We start from the raw sequence: 23584 nt of genomic DNA, 5'->3' as shown, positions 1-23584 counted from the left end.
GCTATGCAATTTGGAATTTATTAAAAACTGCTTTATGTAAGCCAATGTATGAACTAAACGAATCCTGTACAAGGCTAAAGTTCTTTTAGCTTTAGCTGCTAAAATAGTTATGCTGGAATAGAAAAGCAAAACTGTATTGCAATTGCACAAGGCATAGTAAATGCTAAAAGATGCTGACTTTTCATATTGTATGTAATATTTTACTATATAAAGAAAATTATCCATTATAATATTTATACTTCATATAGGAAGGCATTAGAAAAACTGCATATTTATCAATGACTTTCGACCTAACCAATTGGTTTAGTTTTGAGGGACAAGTAAAGTCAAGACATAAAAAATACTCCTTTTCATTTAATTCTTCCCTCTATATAGTGACTTTTTCAAAAGATATTATTTTATATAGCTAGTTACTGAACAAATTAATCAACTTCAGTATTACAACCTCCAATGCACTGATACAGTTCCAGTTAGCAAAACTTCCTAAGATGTTTTTGAACCTGCAATATGATATTCAAGTATTTTGTTATGGTTCATTGAATGGCTTTCCATATAAGCTCAAGCAACATTCACTTATCTCCTGTTTGGTCTTTGTGGTAGAACTTCTGGGTACATGATGGGGCTGTGTATAATCAATAAAAAGATGACAAAGAAATCATCTAGAGGGTGGCTAGGTGGAGAAGTGAATAGAGGACCGGCCCTGGAGTCAGGAGGACCTGAGTTCAAAATCGGCCTCACACACACACACACACACACACACACACACACACACACACACACACAGCCCTGGCCGGGTGACCTTGGGCAAGTCACTTAACCCCAGTTGCCCTACCTTCCCCTCAAAAAAAAAAAAAAAAAGAAATCCTAGACTTCCAAGCAAAGCTTCAGGAACAAAATCCAAGGATGCTATCATAGAAAAAAGCTCCCAGTAAACAAAGTAATATCCCGATGCAGAACATTCAGAAAAGGCCCCCAAATGAAAACGTTTCCCTGAATGCTAGTCTCAGTAAAGTGGGCAGATCCATAATTCTTTCCACAATTGATCTGCATTGTCCTGAGAATCTTCAATTATATTCACTAATGTCTTGATGCAATTCTGAGATATCCTGAGTCTGATTTCTTTACCAAATACTGGTAAGATTAAGATAATCAACTGTCTGAAGACTGGACAACTGATGCCTCCAAGCCAGGAACCATATTGCCAATATGCAATAATGCAGATCCCACAAAAAGATACCCATAGTTTGTTTCAATAGGAAGAGAAGTCTGAGATTGTTCTGGAAGCACCCGCACTAGCTCTTAGTTATCACGGTGAAAGTTTTGTTCTGCATTACACACGCACGCACGCAGCAGATCACAACTGCCACAAGGAGACGGTCATGGTCCTTGTTACTTGGTCCTCAGTTACTGCTATAACTGAATCATCCAGTTTCCAGTTCTGATTTCCAGATTCATTTTTATCCATTCCAGTTCTCCCGCGGCCAGTGTGGCGACCTCGGGGCGTGCCCCAGGTCCAGCCTCCAGTGATCTGCACTTGGCAGAAGTAGCCCTGGGGCAATCCCGCCGGGAGGTCCCGCTCTAAAAAGCCTAGGGTGCCACTCCCCAGCAGGAGGTCAGTCAAGCCCCTAAGGGCGCCACGGATGCCCAAGAAGGCTGACTAGCTCCAGACCGCCTCCTGGATCCCCAGCAACCGGAAACCCACCCCCAGCCCCCACCGTAGTCTGCAAACTGCGCCCTCCCCTCCCGCTCTCCGGCTCCCCTTGAAGTAGGAACCGAGAGGAAAGAGCAAAAGAGAAAGGACCAGGGTCGTGGGGGGGGGGGGGGGGGGGCAGGACCTCTCTGGCTACTCTTTAGTTCGTTACTAAATGTGTTGCCTAGAATGGAATAGAATATGAAAAATGTGATCTGACTGTGGCAGAGACCATTGGGGATTTAACCTTCTTATTCTGAATGGTTGTTATCAAGCACCTGGAAATTAGACATTGAGATGGCCTTAGATGCTGAGAAAAAGTTGGGAAGAGACAGAGACAAAGAAGTATGGGGACAGAAGAGAAGAGCTGTCCCTGTGCTTTGCTGCTGCTTTAGCAGCTACTAGAACTTTTGTGAACGAACATGTTCATTGGGGGTTTAGTGCTGTGGGATAGAGGTGGGGGTTAAATTAATACACAGAGAGTAGCAGTTAACAGGAGATGGCTCAGAGATTATTGTGCCAGCTCTTGCCATCCAACTTGACTCTGCACCTGCAACCTTTGAGAATCATTGTGATGTCTATGGTGCTTTGGAAACTAGCCATAAGTTTTCTGTACATATTTATCTTATTTTCTTTCATAGAGAGAAGGGAACTGTGGAAATAGTACACTGAAATTGTAGGTTAGCTCTCTTCCCTAGGTTGGAAAAAGAGAGATAAATTCCAGAACAGAAATTGTTTTTACTTGGTTTGTTTGTTTTTATCTTTGAAAGGAAATATTTGGAGAAAGAGAAGCAAATCTTTAGGAAAACAGACCTGTTATCTTCATCTCATTCACTAGTCATATATATGACTTCTTTCAGCTTCTTTTTCTCAAAATGGCTTTACTATTATCCAAAATAATCATAGTCAACCTAACTTCATTTGCAGGTTTAGTGGTTTTATACACTACTCTTTTAAAGTCAGCTCACTCTTTTTACTCATCTATCCCATAGGTTTCTATCTAGTTAACTTGGGGTTTAATGCATAGATTTTTTTTCTTAAAGACCAAGCTTTAAACACAGTTCACTCTGGATCTCAGGGATTGGACAAAAGTAAAAATCACTGCCAAAGCACCACTTATGGGATATTTTTGGACCCTCCTGGCAAATGTAAATAGTAAGTTTCTTTTTTGACCAGCAACCCTGAGGTCTTCCTCAGTTTGATTTCTTTTTTTTTTTAATTGTTATTAAAGGGGTCATCCCTTTATTCCCTTTTAAAGAGGGTAGCCTATTCACTGAATGGGCATTGCCTTACTGAAAGTGAAAACCTGAAAAAATCTTCACTTAAAGGGCCAAGGTCTACCACTGCATCCTGGGCCATCTCCAGTCATCCTTGACTACTATCTGGCCACTGGACCCACATGACTCTGGAGGAGAAAGTGAGACTGGTACTTTGTACAGCCTCCATCACTCAAATCAAAGTCAATTCCAAGTCATGTCATCATCTCCCTGATGTCATTGTCCTCTTTGAAAATTAATGACAAAACACACGATCTTTTTTTTTTTATTTTAGAGGGGGAAAGGCAGGGCAATTAGGGTTAGGTGACTTGCCCAAGGTCAAAAGGCTAGTAAGTGTTAAGTGTCTGAGGCCAGGTGCAAACTCAGGTCCTCCAAACTCCAGGGCCGGTGCTCTATTCACTGCACCACCTAACTGCCCCCAAACCACACAATATTGAATGAGATTTTTAAAGATTTATTGTTTCCCCTTTTCTCTGTAATACATGCTGTTACTCTACAATGTTATCTTCCAGTTCTGCTTCCCATAGAACAACTCTTCTCTAAGATATTATGTCCACTGTTGACTTTCTCAGGGTACCTGCACTTGAGCATATGTATGGCCTTTGATGATTAAAAAAGCTCAAAAGACATAGTTTCTAGGTAATTTAATCATTTTATTAATAAGATCATCAGGTTATTAATGAAAGGGTGGTCATTTTTTTTTGCCTCTCTTAGACCAAAGACAATCTTGGTTATGGACTTAGTTTATTTAATAGGTGTTCAATGTGGGGCGGAGGGTGACATAAGTCACCATTTGTCAGAGAAATTGATTCTATACTCAGACAACTACCAGCCTTGAGCTATCTAGATAAAAGGATTGGTCTCCACCCAAACTTGAGTAGAACACAATGGGCATTCCCACCTTAAATAAAATCTCTTGCAAGATTAGGTAGTATCTGACCAAGATCTAGGAGATTTAAATCAATTTCGTTTTCTGTAATGTCCTATAAGTGACTGAACGTTTTCAAATGAGGAATTTAGAAGAAGGGGTGAGTTCTGAATCTCCCCAAGATATTGGTTATTGATAGTCATTTCCCTCAGGTACAGGGACAGATTACCCTTACTTCTCAGTGAAGTGGTAAACCTATTTCACACTATTCATTTAAAGTACCTTTGTGTTTTTCTTTTTTGCAATCTGCTCTTTACCCTTTGCTGGGTCCCCACAGCACTCTCTCTCTCTCTCTCTCTCTGTATATATACAAATGTGTGTGTATATAGATTATCTTCATGGACTGTTTGAACAAATCTTTAGTTCTTGATGAATCTAATATGGTTGATCTCTCTTTTCCTAAGTACATTAATTTGTCTCCTACTGTCATCACCACCTCCTTCAAAGTCTGATTCAGGAAGGGCATTGCTGTTTTCCCTCTGTTTATCTTTCTGTCTCACATTTTCCTTTAGGAAATTTGGGCTGGGTTATTTAAATTATTCCATAATAAGTGGATAGAGACCATAAAGTAAAAAATTTTTCCATGATGTAAGGAAAAATTCCAAATAACTGTGTCTATACCAAATTGTGATGACAATGAAGACACTTCACTGAAGGTCTTCAAAAGATGGCATGGTAATCAGTTTCCAGAGTGGTTGAAGGAAAACCCCTGCTTATGTATGAGTTGGACAAAGTAGTCTCAGGTCTCCTCCAAATCAGAGATTCTTAAACATTTTTCCTTATAATCCATGCATTTAAAAGGATTGTGAGTTATGGTGAGAGTTGAACTGATATAAGATAAAAAAGAGGAGAGAAAATATCTGATGGAGTAGAAGAAAAAGAGAAAGGTGGAATTAATGATGGACTTGAACATGGAAAGGAAGGAAAATAATATAACATGGGCAATTAAGAGAAATAATGGGAAATATTTTGAAAAAAATCATTGTTCTATTCTAAAGCAGAGATCTCCTGCAAGCATTTTGCATTAAGAGGGAAGCAGAAACACTTATTTGTACAGCATGCAAAAATAGATAATAGAAGGTGGGGGAGATTTCCCAATGGAACTAGGAAATCTCCAAACAGAGACAATGCTCACAAATTCTCTAGTGTGACTACAATTCTGTATAATCCATTAACTACAAAGATGTTACTCCTGACTTTTGCAAATGTTGTGGATGGTCAAAGCCATTGACTTCTCTGTGCTCAGTTTTTGTAGGCATGGTAAAATGACCTTTGAAGAAAAAAAACTCACAGCACTAATTTTTCAAGTTCTCTGTAAGAGTCTTTAATTAGGTAGATAATGAATAAATCTTGATTCTCTAGGCAGTCTTTCCATTTTCCTCCCCTTTCTTCACAGTTTTCACCTAATTCATAAAGTCTGCTAAGGGAGAAGTGAGATTGGGCTTTGTAAAGTTAAATTGTTAGACTAGGCACATAGAACTATTTCAATAACTCGTCAATGTTATCTGATTGAGACTATATTGAATTAAATGGAATTCAAGAGATTATGGCCAGTATGTGAATAAAATGCCCATAGTCACAATCCAGTCTTTCAAACCCTGTTTTCAAATCTCCTTTCCATTGTTGACAGACTCTTTAAGAAGGCTGGGGATAAAAAAGTCAGAATGAATTTGTTGTTACAAAAATACAAGGAACTTATTCCTTTTATCTCTGATAATCTGTCTACTATTCAGCTTTTCTACAAATGCCAATCACCCCACAGGTACAAAGCAGGCTACATGCATAGCTCACTATACCAGAAGATGCTAGATAATGTTTTGGTCTTCTTAAGGTAATTAAGTGTTTATATTTCAGATGATGATTTTCTTTGTCAAAAACAATTTTCTTTAAAGATTATAGAAAGTTTGATGGAAAAAGCTACATTTTCCTTTGAATCAAAGTAAAATGCTAAATCAGAAAAAAAGCAGGAATTACTTTATGGTGAACCAATCAGCTTTTGAGAAAGCATTTGTTCTGTTATTCTATCTGATTAATTGGAACCCAACTAAAACTACTTTTAAAAAAATACAAGAGCCCACTCTGCCCTTAGGAATAAATGAGTGTTCTGCAAGTATATTTAAGGGCATAATTTGGCTAATAGAATGTTCTCTGTCTCTCTTTTCCTTTTTCTCCTGTTCATGTGTCAGTGATAATGAAGTTGGTCTTACATTTAAATAGAACCTTTTTTGAGCCAAGGAATTTGTAAGTACATTACAAGCCTAATAGCCTGATATGTAAACTCTACCAAGGGTACACTCCATCCACCATTGACAGCCACCCACAAAACTGCTGCTTCTGATCTGTAAAGCTGTAAAAATGGGACACAGCTACATTGTGCCCTAGAGAGCAAATATCTTTCTTCTGCGGGAAAGAGAGACCTAGGAAACTGGCACAGAATCTCATTATCAGAGTAGGCATATAGGTAGTACACTGAAGTGAATGATGCTATTTGTAGTCAGATTGGTTTGCAACTGGTATCATCTCTCAGGACTTTGGGATTCTCAGTGTTTCAGTAGAAGAATATTTTTACAGACAACTGCCAGAAAGTCTTTCCCAGCTAACTAGAAGTTTAACGAAGTAGTTTCTTCTTCTTTTTGCATTGTAACTCCTCCCAAATTTCTCTTACCATGATTTTGCAGTTCTTATTCTTTAGCTTAAATAAAATGAAAATAAAAAGAGGGGAAGTGAAGTGTCCAGGCGAAGAGATTAATTACCAGTATAACCAAGACTGGAACATCTATCTAGTAACTAGTAGGCTATTTGCTTCTACAATTCCACCAATACAATACAATACAATACAATATAGCCAATATTAACTGCAAGAAATAAAGAGAAGAGGGGTTGCTAGGTGGTGCAGTGAGTAAAGTGCTGGCCCCAGAGTCAGGAGGATTCAAGTTCGGTTACAGCCTCAGACACTTAAAACCACCCCCCCCACACACACACAAACTAGCCATGTAACCTTGGGCAAGTTACTTAACCCACATTGCCCTCTAAAAGGCAAAAAAAAAAATAAAGAGAAGAGGGAAAGGAGGCCAAAAAAAAAAAAGAAAATAATTGTAAAGAAGAATGGTAGAGTATGTATGTTGTTTAGCTAACCTTTTAATGCTTAAGGTAGAAAAAAATGAAGCATATGTCTTCATAGGCCATGATATTGCCAAAAAATTAATGTGAGTAAATGATGTTATATAATTAGGGTTAAAGCAGAAATGGTTTATATAATAGATCAGGTGGGCAAAAAGAGTGAGGATTGGGAATAGTTAGAAGGCAGGGGGACACAGTCCTCATGACAAATACTTGAGCTTTAGTAGAAATGGGCTTTCAGAGAGATGAGGTGATTTGGCAAAAGGCATACAAAGATTCTGCTTGTAAGAGATCACAGAAATAATCTAATCTGATCCCAAAAGAATGAGATCTTTGTAATTATTTCCTAATATGTACAATGATGGAGCTGAATGAGGTGGTCTCTATGAGGAATTGTGACAATAATGATGATATAATCTTAAAAATTTGCAAGGTGCATTAAACATATATCTATATATATATATATATATATATATATATATATATATATATTTAATCTTTTATTTATTTATTTTTTGTTTTCAAAATTCATTTCTACAAGATTTTGAGTTACAAATTTTTCTTCTCATCTTTCTCCTACCCCCTGACCCAAGACAGTGAGTCTACTAAATACTCCTTCCCCCAATCTGTTCTCTCTTATATCCTTCCCCATAATCTCCCTAAATTTCTAGTAGGGCAAGATGAATTTCTATACCCCATTGCCTGTACATCTTATTTCCCATTTACATGTAAAAACAATTTTTTAAACATTTGTTTTTAAAATTTTGATTTCCAGATTCTTTCCCTTCTTCCCTCCTCACCCACCTCCACAGGGAAGACACGCATTTCAATATAGGTTGTACATATGTAGTTATGCAAAATGTTTCAAGGGTAGTTATATTGTGAAAGACCAACTATATTTCCCTCTATCCTATCCTCCCCCCCACTGCAGTTATTCTATTTTCTACTTTTACCCTGTCCCTTTTCAAAAGTGTTTGTTTCTAACTACCCTCTCCCCCAATCTGCCCCCCCTTTTATTATTCTCCTTTTATCCCCTTCCCCCTACTTTCATGAGGGGTAAGATGCCCAATTGAGTGTGTATATTATTCCCTCCTTAAGTCAAATTCAATGAGAGTAAGGTTGACCCATTCCCTTTCACCTTCCTGCTCTTCCCCTCCATTGTAACAGTTTTTTCTTGCCTCTCTTATGAGATAATTTACCCTAGTCTATCTCTCTTTCTCCTTCTCCTATTATATTCCTCTTTCATCTCTTAATTTTATTTTTTAGATATCCCTTCCTATTCAATTGGTACTGTGCCATCTGTCTATGTATACATGTACACAAATATAGATACACATATATATATATTTATACACACAAATACCCTCCTATACTTACATATATATGTATGTATATATACACATATTCCCTTCAACTATCCTCATACTGAGAAAAGTCTTCTGAATTACAACTATCATTTTTCCATGTAGGAATGTAAATAGTTCAACTTTAATAAGTCCCTCATGATTTATTTTTCCTGTTTACCATCTCATGCTTCTCTTACTTCTTGTATTTAAAAGTCAAATTTTCTGTTCAGCTCTGGTTTTTTCATCAAGAATACTAGAAAGTCCTCTGTTTCATTGAATGACTATATTTTCCCCTGAAGCATTATACTCAGTTTTGCTGGGTAGGTGATTCTTGGTTTTAATCCTAGCTCCTTTGACCTCTGGAATATCATATTCCAAGCCCTTTGATCCCTTAATGTGGAAGCTGCTAAGTCTTGTGTTATCCTGATTGTGTTTCCACAATACTCAAATTGTTTCTTCCTGGCAGTTTGTAATATTTTCTCCTTGAGCTCAGAACTATGGAATTTGGCTATGATATTTCTAGGAGTTCTCTTTTAGGGATCTTTTTCAAGAGGTGAATGGTGAATTCTTTCAATTTCTATTTTGCCCTCTGGTTCTAGAACATCAGGGCAATTTTCCTTGAAAATGTCTTGAAGGATGATTTCTTGGCTATGCTTTTGATCATGACTTTCAGGTAGCCCAATAATTTTTAAATGATCTCTCTTGGATCTATTTTCCAGGTCAGTGGTTTTTCCAATGAGATATTTCACATTGCTTTCTATTTTTTCATTTGTTTGGAACTGTTTTATAGTATCTTGATTTCTCATAAAGTCATTAGCTTTCATTTGCTCCAATCTAATTCTGAAGGAATTATTCTCTTCAGTGAGTTTTTGAAATTCCTTTTCCATCTGGCCAATATTACTTTTTAAGGCATTCTCTTCCTTATTGACTTTTGGGACTCTTTTGCTGTTTGAGTTAGTCTATTTTCGAAGGTGTTTTTTTTTTCATTATTTTTTGGCTCTCCTTTAGCAGACTATTGACTCACTTTTCATTACTTTCTTGCAGCATTCTCATTTCTCTTCCAAATTTTTCCTCTACTTCTCTTGCTGGATTTTCAAAATTCTTCTTAAGCTCCTCCATGGCCTGTAACCAGTTGATATTTTTCTTGGAGTCTTTTGATGCAGGAGTTCTGACTTTGCTGTCTTCCTACCACTCCATGCCTTTATCCTTTTTGTCCCCCCAAAAAAGGATTCTATGGTCTGTTTGTGCTTCCTTTGCTTGCTCATATTGCCTGACTTGACTTGACTTTTCAGCTCTTTGCTATAGTACAACTCTGCTTTCAGAGTGGAGAGAGCTGTTTTCCAAACTGCTGAGATTTTCACAAATGTTGTCAGAGCTATGAGGAGGTGCTCTCTCTACAGCCACCATGAACTCTGGCACACTGGCATTCCTCACCCCAGCACTGCCATCCAAAACTGTGACCCAGATCCAACAGGTAAAAGCAAGAGCAATTACCGTCTGAATGATTGCTTGGTCCCCCTACAATCTGCAGGTCAGGAGCTCCATAGGCAGCCATGTAGCAACAGCTGCAGCTCCTATGCTTCTGCCACCTCCTGCCTTGGTGCCAGGGGCCAGACCATAGTCTTCTATAACCCAGTTCCAGCAGAGTTCCCTATTGACCTTTTACTTTCTCTTTGGCATTTATGGGTTGAAAAGTATGGAAACCATCACAGCTTCCAGTGATTTACTCCCCTGAAGGATGCTCTAGCCAGTCTGTGCTGCTGGCTAGGGCCATCCTGGGTCCAGACTGGCACTGTTCACACAGAACTGTGCTCAGCTTCCAGCCTGTTGTGATAGACTCTTCCTGTCAGCCTGCCTGGCTGCCTTCAGCAGGGGATTTCTTTCTCTGTCACTTTGTGAGTTCTGTAGCTCTAAAATTTCTTTAGAGTAATTTTTTAACAGATATTATTGGAGGTGGTTGTAGTGGCAGCTTCAGCAAGTTCCTGCTTTTACTCCACCATCTTGGCTCTGCCCAGTATTTTACATATATTACTTCATTTGATTATAACACTTATACTGTGTTGGATCCAATGAGATAATGCATTTAAAATGGTTACTTGAATGGTATAAATATTAATTATTATAATTATTAAATGAAATAAGACATTAAAATGGTTTATCAGCCAAAGTAAATTTCCATGTGATGAATTAATTAATATTTCAATTATTATTCAGCTGAAATTTGATTTTTACATTTGCTATTTGGAAGGAAATAGGAAATTAAAATACTGTAACAACCTTTCACATCATATAGTTATTTCCTTTACCATGTCTTCCTGCCTTCCTTGCTCCAAAAGATATAATTGAGGGTCCACAATGCTCAACATTTAAAAAGCAATTCTTCAAAATATACTGATATGTATGCCATAGTCTTTGGTCTGATGGAGTTTATATTCCACAGGTGATATAATGGTGCTCAAATACATTTTTGAATACATCATATTAGAAGTTCTCTACAACATAACATTACAAACATTCCCTGCCTGCTCCCTCTGTGACAATTTTCCATGTTCTTTCAAAAGTTCTCCACAAGATTTCCATTCAATGTGCTAGAGGTCTGCCTTGATTTCTCCTTAATGTACTACTGGAACACTGTGGCTAGCTACTTGTGTAAGGGTTATGGGATTTAAAGATCTTCCATGCCCCATTGGACTTGCTGACGTAGCAGGAAGGGGCAGAGCAAGAAGAAGCGGAAGCCAAGCTAAAGTTCCTGCGGTGGCTAACAGTGGCAGCGACGGCGGCAGCAGCAGCAGAGGCAGAGGCAGTGGTGGCGGCAGCGCGAAGCCCTTTTTGAGTTAGCCAGAATTTCTGCTAAGGACTCCTGCTGAGGACTGCCAGCAGCCGGAGCTGCTGGGAGCGCACTTCCTGGACGCTGGGTGGTTGCTGTGAGTGGGGAGAGGAAGACCTTTGCCTGAGGTAGCTTGTTCTGTTTTAAAGGCTTGAGAATGTGGGTGCTTTCTACTTTATCTACCTGTGCCAATTTCATAACTACTCTGATGGCTTTCACTTTCTGGTTTTGGGACTCAGTCTTTTGGTATTTTAATAAATTTCTAGCTTATTCCCCCATATAGCAAGCCTGATGTATTTTGTGATGGATAATTACATCAGCATATCTGTAATTTCCATAGGCATTGTGAATATGGCATTGCTGATACAACTTGTCACCATTTGATCTTATCACATGATCAGCTTTTTTCTCTTCCTGTCATAAAATTCCTCCATGGTATATTTTACTCTCAATATTTGGAACCCCTCCTCAGTTACATGTTGCAGTCTTCTCACATCCACTAATGCATCATTCTATTTGTTCTCTTATGCTCATCTTCAGTTCTTTATAGATAATGGTGGTGCATTATGGTCTTTCCAGTCATATAGCTACACAAGAAAAAAATGTTAGTATCTAAAAAATGCTTTCATGAAAAGATTGAGATCAGTAAATTAATTCTGTAATTCCTCAAATGCAGTCTAACCATCTTTCTTCCTCTTGTTCAACTCTATGCCCAGATTTTTGTCCATCCATTCTATCTGTTCAAAAGAGACATGTTGTCATAAAAGTTCCACAGGATAACCATCAAAATCTATGTTGAGTTCTGGAAAATGGATAGTCTTCATCCATTTTGTCTTTCCTGCTTTTCAACAATAAATTCAATTTGACAGTAAAACGTATAGTGCAGTCCTTTCTGAGTGGAGTGACCAGTGAGCTATTGGAGAAGGTGGCAGTTGAACTAGGCATTTAGGATGGATAGAATTCCATAAGGCAGAACTTTCAGAAAGGATGCGCAGGTGCTTAGAGGAATAAGGAGCAGTAAAAACAAAAGCATAGAGCAGATCTGCACAACTTGTAAACTCTTTCTGGTGCAGATATGTTAGATAAGATAGCTTGATAATGGTTGGTTGCTATGGGTCACATGACAAGCAAGAGCATGCACAGTGGCAACCTACATTTTTTGCAGGCTCCCAAAATCCTTGGGTGGGCTGTAGGCCATATGTTATGCAGACTTGGCATAGAGGCATGGAGGTATAGGTTATGTTTACAGAAAAAACAGATGGTCTGCTTATATTTAGAGTAGATGAAGAGGGATACTAGATATCTCTTCTTTCCTTAAACTTTCCAAATCTCCCTTCTTCCCCACTTCAGCTAAAGGACTTGACAAATCCTTTACTGAAGAAATAGAGACCATTACCAGTGAGATCTTTTTCTTTTTTTCTCAAAATTCTTCTCGCTTTCTCTTGACCAAAGGTAATTCCTCTACATACATTCTTAATCCAATGTTCTCATTTCTGTTCTATCAGAGACTTTCTACAATTTTCCCCTATTTTCTATCTATTTATTACTTTGCTGATGCCTTCAAACATGCCAAACTCTTCACTTTCATTAAAAACAAAAACAAAACACCTAAACTTCCTACCTCCTACCTTCTTCTCAAGCTATTATTTTATTTCTCTCCTACATCTCTCAACAAAACTTCTAGAAAAAAAGTGTACTATGTACATCATTGCCTCCACTTCTTTGCCTTTCTCATTAACTCCTGAACCCTTTATTCATAAATGACACCTGACAATGGGTAAATTCCGAAGTTCTATTCCAGGGCATCTTCTTTCCTCTCTCTCCATTGCTCATTTATTGACCTCATTTGGTTCCATGATTTTAATTACTATCTTCATGTTGTGGTTTGTCCTTCATTCTCAAAGAGGACCATCAAATCAGTGAGATGATGACATGACTTGCAATTGACTTTGATTTGAGTGAGGGAGGGCTATGCAAAGTCACAGTCTCACTTTTTCCTCCACAGAGCCATCTGGGTCCCTTGTCTAGATACCAATCGGGATGTCTGGAGATGACCCAGAATGTAGTGGGAGACCTTAGTCCTTTTAAGCTAAGGTCTTTTCAAGTTCTCATTTTGAGTGGGGCAACACCCAGAAAAAGTACTAGGCCTAAAGTACTAAAGCACTAAATAGTCAGTGAAGGGATGGTACCTTTAATTAAAAAAAAAAATCAAACCAGGTGGCAAAGACCCTCAGGGTTGCTGGTCAAAAGGAAATAGTTACTATTTACATGCACTCTGAGCCAGGAGGGCCCAAAAAATAACCATTAAGTGGTGCTTTGGCAGGGACCTATTGTTGTTTAATCCCCAACATCCAGAGCAAATTGGATTTAAGACTTGGATTTTGAGAAAGAATCTACCCTGTAAACCCTAGAATAATTTGACAGCTTTAGGCCATCAAAAATTTCCCTCCCTTTGGGCAAAATACTCTCAGGTAAAGGGAAAGGAGAAGAGAAGAGGGGGGAGGGAAGAGGAGGAATGGAGGAGAGGTGCTGAGTTGTCCAAATAGAACTGGCCAGCCAGGTCCCCATTCAGGCAGCTTGGACTACTTTCTTTTGGCTAGCAACTCTAAGGGTCTTGCCCTCCCAGTTTGATATTATTATTATTAATATTATTATTACATGGGCCATCCTTTGATTCACTTCTTATTTTAAGAGATCTATTCACTAATTGGGCATTGCCTCACTCAAAGTGAGAACTTGAAAAGACCTTGGCTTAAAAGGGCCAAGGTTTCCCATGCATCCTGGACTATCTCCAGTCATCCTGATCAATATCTAGCCACTGGACCCAGATGGCTCTTGAGGAGAAAGTGAGGCTGGTGATTTGCACAGCCCTCCCTTACTCAAATCAAAGTCAGCTGTGAGTCATGTCAACATTTCTCTAATGTCATGGTCCTCTTTGAGAATTAAAGACAGACCACAACCTGTGAATATCTCTATGTATATGTCTCCCAGACGTACATATCCAGCTGTGATGTCTCCCCTGAACTCTAGTACTATATCAGTATAGTGAGACTCTGCACTCACTCTAGGAGAACTAGTTTCGATAAACTCCTGACTCAGAAAAAGGAGTATCCCTGGGGAACTGGAGGAATTTCTCTAATCCATAGATTTAAGCACCTTTTCTAATGGGTTTCTCATACTGTTAGTCATAGATGATTAATGTCCAAGTTTCATTTAACAAATTCACCTGATTTATGTTTTATAAAGAGATATTTACTTCACAGATACAACCAGAAGAAAAGGATAAGCATTTCTACCAAATATCTGGAATAAATTCTGCTTTATACCATTTCAGTCCCTGAGGACAGTGGTCTCAAAATTACTTATTTTCTGTATGCCATTAGTACCAACAAATTATTTTCTAAATTCAATTTTCAACTTTTTTGGATTGGGACAGACAGATTGATTGAGACTTCATTCTGCACTACAAAGCATCTAGCATGTTTTAACATGAACTCTAGCTCCTAGATTCTGGTGGCTCAGTCTCCTGCCCTTTAAAATCTTAAAAGCGGGGTGGCCAGGTAGCACAGTGAGTAAGAGCACTGGCTCCAGTGTCTGGATAACCTGGGGATCAAATCCGGGCTCAGATACTTAGCACCACACCCAGAAATAACTGGCCGTGTAATATTGAGCAAGTTACTTAAACCCGATTGCTTTAAAAAAATCTTATAAGGCTATAGATATCTTCAATATCTTTGATATTTATTCTTTCCACCCAGAGGAAAGAATACATACAAAGAGGCAAAAAAGAAAAACCCATATTCATGAGACACTTACTGGCCTTAGATAGTGAAGATTAGAACACTCTCCTCTTATAACATGCTTTTCTGTTTCCCAAACTCCAACTGGGCAGGAAAAAAATAGATGACAAAAGGTTCCTGGCTGAATAGTACCTTTCCAGTACACCTCTAGTTGTAGTTGTAGTTTCAGAGCCAACTCAGTCCATTTCTTTAATAATATAGTTCAGATACAGGATATCTGTGCATGTTCTAATTTGGTTAGCAAGGAACTTCCATTGCATACTATCACACCACTCAGAATTAAACCCCCCTAGCCTCCCCCATATTGGGGATTCATCAACCCTTATTACATCAGGGAAAGGTGGAAAAGGCTAAGTGCTATATAACTTTCTAATTTGATTTTACAGTAGGTAAAATGCGAGGTGCAATTATTTCCCCATTTTATAATTGAGGAAAATGAGACAAATAGAGGCTAAGTGAATTGTCCAGGGTCATACAGCTAATAAGTTAGCATTCTATCCAATGTAGCATCTAGCAGTATCAATCAATAAATAATTTACATCACTAATATCCATTCCAAAATGAATGTCCCAGAGTTATCACAAGCACAATATATGCAAAACTGAATTATTATCTTTCCTGAAAATTATCCGTTATTCCAAAATTCACTATTTCTCTTGTGTGTATTCCTGGGTTCACAACTGTTGTGTTATATTTGAAAACGTGTTCTACTTCACCCACATATTTAATCAGTTTCCATATTTTTCTTCTGCATCTCTTTTATATATCCCCCCTGTGTCTGTTCATATAATCAGCATCATAGTTCAGGCACTCATCATCCAGCAGCTAGATTATTACATTCAGACACAGACACACACACACACACACACACACACACACACGCACACACACAGATTTTTTTTTTTTTCATCCTTCATTTTTCAAAGACAATCAGTGACCTCCTGATTGGTCTCCCTTTCCTCAAAGATATTTTGGGAAGCTGGATAGCAAGAAGATACAACAATCAGAAGCTCTCATATCCCACTTGCCTTTCCTACACACTTTCATCCTTGGCTCTCTCAAGGTGAAATCTATTGGACCTCACTGACTGCTCACAAAGTTTTGATGAGATGGGAATATTCAAATCTATTCCTTCCATTGAGCTGAAAGATTATCAACCTCTACTATCTGCTAGGCCAAAGTCTCCAATATTTCTCCAGGCTTCATTGTATTGTAGATCCTGGACATTTGTAATTTGACTTGCTAATGTAACCTAAGCATGCCTGGGCCTCACCATTTTCCCCCACTATGGAATTGTTCAGAATATTGTACTTTCCATCAGCCCTGCAGCTGAATTTTCTATTTTCTATTATCTCATCCAATTTGAGAATTGATTTCATTGAGAACTTTGTTTTATCACCAGCACTTGGCACAGTTCTTGGTAGAAAGTAAGAACTTAAACATTATTCATTCTTTCTTTCATTCATTCAAATCTCTTTTCCCTCCAATCCTTCCTTGACAAAGCTTCCATAGTTATGTTCCTTAAAGGCAGGTCTGACAATCTTACTGTCCTCTTCAGTAAACTCCAAGATTCCCTGTTGCCTTTGGGATAAAACATAAATTTCTCTGCTTGACTTGTAAATTCCTTCAAAACCAACCTTAACTTAACTTTCCAGCTTCATTATATATTCATCTTTCCTTATACTCCATTTTATAGCTACTCTAGCCTTCATGTTTTTCCGCCTCTCCTAGCTCTGTTCTTTTGCACTGCCCATCACTCATTTTTTAAATTTATTTTTTAAAATAATTATTTATTTAGTATTTTATTTTCCTCAAATTTAATAATAATAAATAAAAAATAATTTTTATCATTGTAGCAACAAGCATCCCAGCATCCCCAGGGTGTCTGCCAACACAGGTTCTTGGATCTGCTTTGTTAAAGGAAAGCAACTCAAAATGGGTTAACAAGCTTACTTTAATCAGTCAGATATGTATCGTTTACCTAGTTCAGGGGAAAAAGTTCAGCACCCTGAACTTCAGAATATACAGATAGAATTATCAAGACAGAAACAGATCAAGTAGATAGATTTCCAAACTGTCCAACCATTACATCCATACCAAACAACATCTGGGTTTCAAAGCTGGGGGACTCTGGACAAGGGCTTCCCAGAATTTCATCTGACCAAATCACAGAACACTTCTCAAAGTGAGCCCCAAAACAAAGCTACACATCAGGGCTTATATAGCCTCCTCCTGGCTCAGAGAATGTAACAACCTTATTGACTCACTGGCCAATCAAGAAGTATCTACTGAAAAACAAGCCGCCCACCCCAGACTCCAGGTGCACTTTAGCCTAGGGGCAGAGAAGATCTTTAAATTTACAATCCCATTACAATCATTTCAAAACATTTTTTGAATTCTAAATTCTCTTAGACCCCCTCTCCCTTTTGCATTCATTGAGAAGGCAGTCAATTTGATATAAGTTCTACATGTGCAACTGAAGAGGTTACCCACTAAGAGGGTTAGGGTTGCTCTGGAGACCCCAAAATACCAACACGCCAGGTCCTGCTGAATGAATTCTACTCTTCAGCCAAAGAAAAGTAAAATTTATTAAAAGTTTGCTTGCACTAGACACAGAATAAGTCTGTGCTAAGTCATTCTATGGAGCTCTCACACTTACATGGTGCTCTCACTTATACAGAAGTTTGTGGGAGGAATCTAGGGGTGGTCTAGAGGAGGAGTTTGGGGAGGGTCCCCAGGAGGAGTTAATGAGGGCAATGAGTGATTAAGGGTGGGAAGTAGCTGGAGGCTACAGACAATGGTGGGCTAGAACATTTCAAGGGTGTATTGATATTTTGATAGGCTCAAGGGTGGGAAGTAGATGCACAATGGAGGGCTAGGCTAGCAACTAGGCTAGAAGTCTGGGCCCAGCCAAAATGTAAGGCTTATTGCCTAATGCAAATGCCATAATTTAATCAAGAGTCCAAGGGAGGTTCCCAGAACCTGTACCTCAAGGACTCAAGGAGAGCTCGAGGGGGCTCCCAGAGCCCATACCTCATCACAACCCTTTAAAACATATTTGCATATTGGTAGTCATGTTGTTAAAGAGAACACAGAACCTTCCCCCTCCCCCAAAAACTAAAGTTTAAAAAACGTATGCTTCAATCTCCATTTTAACTCCATCAGTTATTTCTCTGAGAATGGATAGCATTTTTTTTTATCCTAAGTCTTTCAGAATTGTCTTGGATCAATGCATTGCTGAGAACAGCTGAGTCATTCACAGATGATCATCACACAATATTGCTATTCCTGCATACAATGTTTTCCTGGTTCTGTTCATTTCACTTTGATGAGGTACAGGCTCTGGGAACCTCCTTGAGCTCTTCTTGAATCCTTGAGGTACAGGCTCTGGGAACCCCCTTGAGCTCTCCTTGAATCTTCCCACATAAGGCATTTGCCTGAGGCCATAAGCCTTTGATTGTGGCTCTGCCCAAACCTTTGTTTCTAGCTTGGCCCTCCATTATCCAGCTAGCCCCCACCCTTGATCCTCCCAAAATATCTTTACCCAAATCAACTGTTGCACCCTTGAATTGGCCTAGCCCACCATTGTCTGTTGTCTCCAGGTAGCCTCCAGCAACCTCCCACCCTTAATCACTCATTACTAGAGTCTGACCTCATTTGACTCCTCCTGAAGACCCCCCTCAAACTCCTCCTCTAGATCACCTTTAGATTCCTCCCACAACCTTTCTATATATAAGACCCCATCTTGTCTCCTTGTTGTGTTAGAGCACCATAGAATTTTCTAGCACAGACTTTCTCTGTGCCAGATGATTCTGGCCTGCTTGCCCAATGCAAGTGTCACAGATACTGAGGCTCTTTAACAGTATACCCATTCTGGCAAACTTTTAATAAACTTTACTTTTCTTTGCCTGAGAGAAAACTTGAGTCAAATTCATTCCGCAGGACCCAGTGTGTTGGTATTTTGGGATCTCGGAGCACCTCTAAACCCCAGACCTCAACATTTTATGATGAACCTCTTCATTTTTATGGTTCCCTGACACTGGGAAACACTACTAATCTCAAGCTATTCTCCAGCTGGGATTGGAAGGTAAGTTAACCTCACTCACTCTCCCTATTCACTTGCTCTCCAAGGTGTTTGGTTTTGTGGGATCCAGTTTGGTTATGTATGGAGGACATGGGCCTTGACACAGCTTCTGAAGATTGGAGGGCCAAGCTAGGAACAAAGGATTAGGAAGAGCCCAGTGAAAGGCTTATGGCCTCAGGCAAATGCCTTACTTGGGAAGATTCAAGGAGAGATCAAGGGGGTTCCCAGAGCCTGTACCTCAAAGATTCAAGGAGAGCTCAAGGGTTTCCCAGAGCCTGTACTTCAGCTTTGCATCACTTCTTGTAAGTCTTTCTAGGTTTTTCTGAGAGCATACTGGGAATCATTTTTTCATAGCACAATAGTACGCTATTACAGCCATATACCAACTTTTTCAGCCATTCTTCAATTGATGGGAATCCTCACACTTCCCATTTTTTTTTTTTTGCCACCACAAAAATAGCTTCTATAAATATTTTTCTTTATATATGTCTTTTATTTTTCATCTTTCTCTCTCTCTCTCTCTCTCTCTCTCTCTCTCTCTCTCTCTCTCTCTCTCTCTCTCTCCCTCCCTATCTATCTACCTACCTACCTGGCTGCCTACCTGCTACTTATTCATTTATCTATCTATTAATCTCTTAGAATGCAGATCTAGTAGTGGGTAAAAGGTATGCATAGCTTTATAGCCCTTTGGTTTTAGTTTATAATTGCTTTACAGAGTAGACTCAGTTCTCAACTCCACTAACAATGCTCTAATCTCTATTTTCCAACATACCTTCAACATTTGTCATTTTCCTTTTCTGTCACATTCCTTATTCTATAAAGGTACTTCCCCCTCATCTCTACCTCATGTATTCCCTTACTTCCTTAATGTCTCAAATCAAGTATCCCCTTCTACTTTAAACCTTTTTTGAATAACTCTTTCATTCATTTGATATATTTTGTATTTATATACGAATACGCTGTCTTTCCCAATATAATGTAAGCTCTACAGGATAAGGACTTTTTTGGAGGGGTATTAGATCATTATCACTTAACACATAGCAGATATTAATAAATGCTTATTAATTAATTGAAAGAGAAGTTTAAATTGTTCTTTCATTGTATAAGCTAGAGTTTCAAAATTTCTGTGACAAAAATGTATTCCAAATCATTTTTTTCTGGGCAATTATTATAACACTTTTTTTTAAAGCAATTGCCCAAGGTTACATGGCCAGTTTTTTTGTGTGGGTGTTAAGTATCTGAGGCTGGAACCAAGCCTTGGGCCAGTGTTCTTACTCACTACACCACCTAGCTGCCCCTATTATAACACTTTTAATTTTTAAATCTTAATTTGAGAGGTAAATAATTGTTCTTTTACATGGTTGCTGTCGTTCATTCTCTAAGAGGACCAAAATGACATCACTATGCTGGAGTCAATTTTCAATGTGTCTGACTGTGGCTGATCAGACCAATACAAGCTCAGAATGCTCTACCACAGATCAGGCACAAATAGTCCATGTGAAAATTTGAGGTGGATTGTCTAAATTTGTGCATCCTGCATTTCCTTTGAGTTATTTCAGTTCTACTTTGCTTATAGAGCACAGCATCTTCTCTGATGTGGAAGCACGATGCCCAGTGGTCCTGTGACAGTGTCTCCCATGTCACACAATCAATTAAGTAAAGTATGTATCTTGTCATATTTTTTTTCCCTTTAATTTTGTAGCAAAAATTCTGGAAACTTTATTAAACTTTCCTAAAATCCTACAAAAAATCTTTAGTGAATATGACAGAAGGAAAAAAGAAGGAAGGAAAGAAGAGAAGGAGGAAGGAAGAAAGAAAATATAAAGGAAGACAAAAGAATTACAGAAAAAGGAAGATGAAAGAAAAAAAGAAAGAAAAAGAGGAAAAAGGAAAATTCTCTTATTTTGAAAATAAATTATTTCTTTTAGAGTCCAAAGAAAATTCAAATTTGTGGAGATGTACACTCCACATTCTTGATGGAATTATCTGACTGGCCTGTTACTAGGACTTGGAACTTTTTTACTGAATGTCTCTGACTACACATTAGTGTGGATAGACTGAGAAAAAAAGGTTGTTCATTTCCGTCACCTCAGTGTCTTTACAAATTTCTGAATGAACTGCAGCTAGAAATTTGTGTTCCATTAGGATTTTATAATTAAATTTAAAGAAAAAGAAACAGATTAAAATTCAGACACAATCCTTTCTCAGTCTCATGGTCCCATATCATGGACTGCTCAGTTCTGTTCCTTTGTGACATGTTTGTGCTTTGCCACTGGAAGGAGCTAGAGTAATGATATTGAATGAACTCTGCAGCAACTGGGCAGCAATATGGTTAAACTTAATATAAGAAAAAGTGCAAAAGGGGGAAAAAAGATAGTTTTGCCTTCTCAAAGGCAGGGACTAGGGTGGTTTCTAAAATTTTGTGACTTTGAGATTTATAATATCATTTTAAAAATATGAAATGTGGACCTTACGTGTAAAAGTCACAAGACAATGGCTTGGAAGCCTTTTTTTCCTTTTCCTTTTTACATCAAGGATTTGAAGGCATAGTAGAAAGAGAGGAGAGGGGACAGGGAATTAAGTAGCACATGGATATGCTTCAGAGAGCTTCTTCCTTTTTAAAGAAAGTGGCCCAAGGGAAAGAGCGAACATTGAGAATGGTATTAAGGTATTTGCCACCAGAAAGTTAACCTGTAATAGTCCAAGCCACTTCCCATTATAACTATAATAAATCAGACTAAATAAATGTCTCCTTTGGATCAGTCATATTCCTTCTTCTTTAGGATGATGAAAAAGATGAGTATGAGAGTTTGTGGTGATTTCTTAAAAACATAACTAGCTATATTTCTGAAAGATAACCACCTATCATTTTCTAAAAAAAAAACAAGAGAAGAAGAGAAAAGCCACGCTGAACCTTTATTACCTTTGTTGGCAATATTTTTCATGGTACAATCAAAATGTTTTTTGCAATGCTTTTTTTCCTCCTAAGTCTTCCAGCTACAGAATATTCAGACAAAAGTTTCTTAAACTGATATTGTCCTGAAGTTCATATCTATCCATTTTAGATTTCATCATACTGGAGTTGGCTGTTCATTTCAGCTTGTCAAGATCATTTTTTTAATCTTGATTCTGTCATCCAGTGTACTAACAATCCTTCCCAACTTATTCTCATCCATTCTGCTTCTACTCCTGCAGACTATTCCTCTGATTAGTGAGATCTTCCTTGGAACTTCCTTTTGAAGAAGTACTCTCTACCATTCTTACCTTCATTCTGGTGTGGTCCATGATTTTATGTTAATTTTTCTTCTCTTCTCATATTGGAAGTACTTCCCATTTTGCAAGCTTATCCTCCATTTCCTATGTTCCTTCTAAGAATATCCATTTAAAGAATAACCCATTCCAATCATATTTTTCCCTAATAGGGTTCAGCCCTTTGTTTTCAGAGGAGAACAATATCATAGGGCTTGCATGAGAATTGAATTTAAACAAGGCAGAGGCAGAATTTCACAGTCATCAGATTCACTTTCTCTCCCACAGTTATCAAAATCCAGTGGCTAGACAAAAGTCAAGAGGATTGGCAATGACCAAGGAAGCATTGGTTAAACTTGGCATTTTCTGTTTCTGATCAAACTCTAAGTGCTCCTCAGTACTTGCTTCAGTTCCTTCATGGCTATTGGAATAAATTGTTCTCATTTGCTCATTGCAGTAGGGAGAGGGAAGTCTTCACATGCTTGGATTAGACATCTCTCTCACTCACTGATGGTTTTGAGACCTGTTGCTTACTCTCAAGTTGGTTTAGCCTGTCTGCCAAGATGGTTTTACTAGGATACGGCCATTGGGCATGGTACAATGTCTTAGAATCACAGAATGTAAGACAGTGTCATTTAGCAGCCTCAGGACAGAGTTCAATGTAGAGCTTTACACCTAAAGGAGACTTCAAGAAAATTCTAAGAGGCAGAAAATGACTTCCATGTCTTCTGGAGCAATGAATTACCACGTTGGCATCTTATGTTCTCTAAACTTGGGTCTTTTCCCCCTCAATTCTGTATTTATGTGTGGGAGAGTATGTACCTAGTTGGGGATATATTTGAAAGAAATTATTTTTTCCTATATCACCTTAGTAAATACTGATTTGTAAAAGCTTAATTAATATAACTTAATTGAAAATCATTAGGGAAAACATTGTAAGGTCATAGTAAATATCCCCCCATTACCATTTCCCCCACTACAACCCCTAAGGATTAGCCCTACAACCCTGAGGGAAGGAGTAATCACCTACTTTATGAGTCCTTAGCCACAAAATATTAGTTCAATTTGGGTTAGGATTTCTTTCTTTCCTCCCTCCTTTTTCCCTTCCTCCTCCTCCTCCTCCTCTTTCTTCTTCTTCTTCTTCTTCTTCTTCTTCTTCTTCTTCTTCTTCTTCTTCTTCTTCTTTCTTCTTCTTCTCCTTCTCTGTCTCCCTCTCTGTCTCTGTGTCCCTCGTTTACCTACCAAGCTCTTCATAGAATATGA

The 23584-nt window shown here is 38.3% G+C and overlaps 1 pseudogene; it reads right to left on the bottom strand.

The window, feature by feature from the left end:
* Positions 1 to 458: 458 nt before the first annotated feature.
* On the bottom strand, positions 459 to 1465 carry LOC138159639 (E3 ubiquitin-protein ligase RNF170-like; annotated as a pseudogene).
* Between the last annotated feature and the right edge of the window lie 22119 nt (positions 1466 to 23584).

This window comes from Petaurus breviceps, unplaced genomic scaffold, assembly GCF_028583685.1.
Source record: "Petaurus breviceps papuanus isolate PSGF00001 unplaced genomic scaffold, PetGlider_PUasm1.0 176, whole genome shotgun sequence".
Classification (NCBI taxonomy): Eukaryota; Metazoa; Chordata; class Mammalia; order Diprotodontia; family Petauridae; genus Petaurus; species Petaurus breviceps.
Note: the sequence above shows the minus strand (reverse complement) of the source record. Positions and strands in the feature narration are given on the sequence as shown.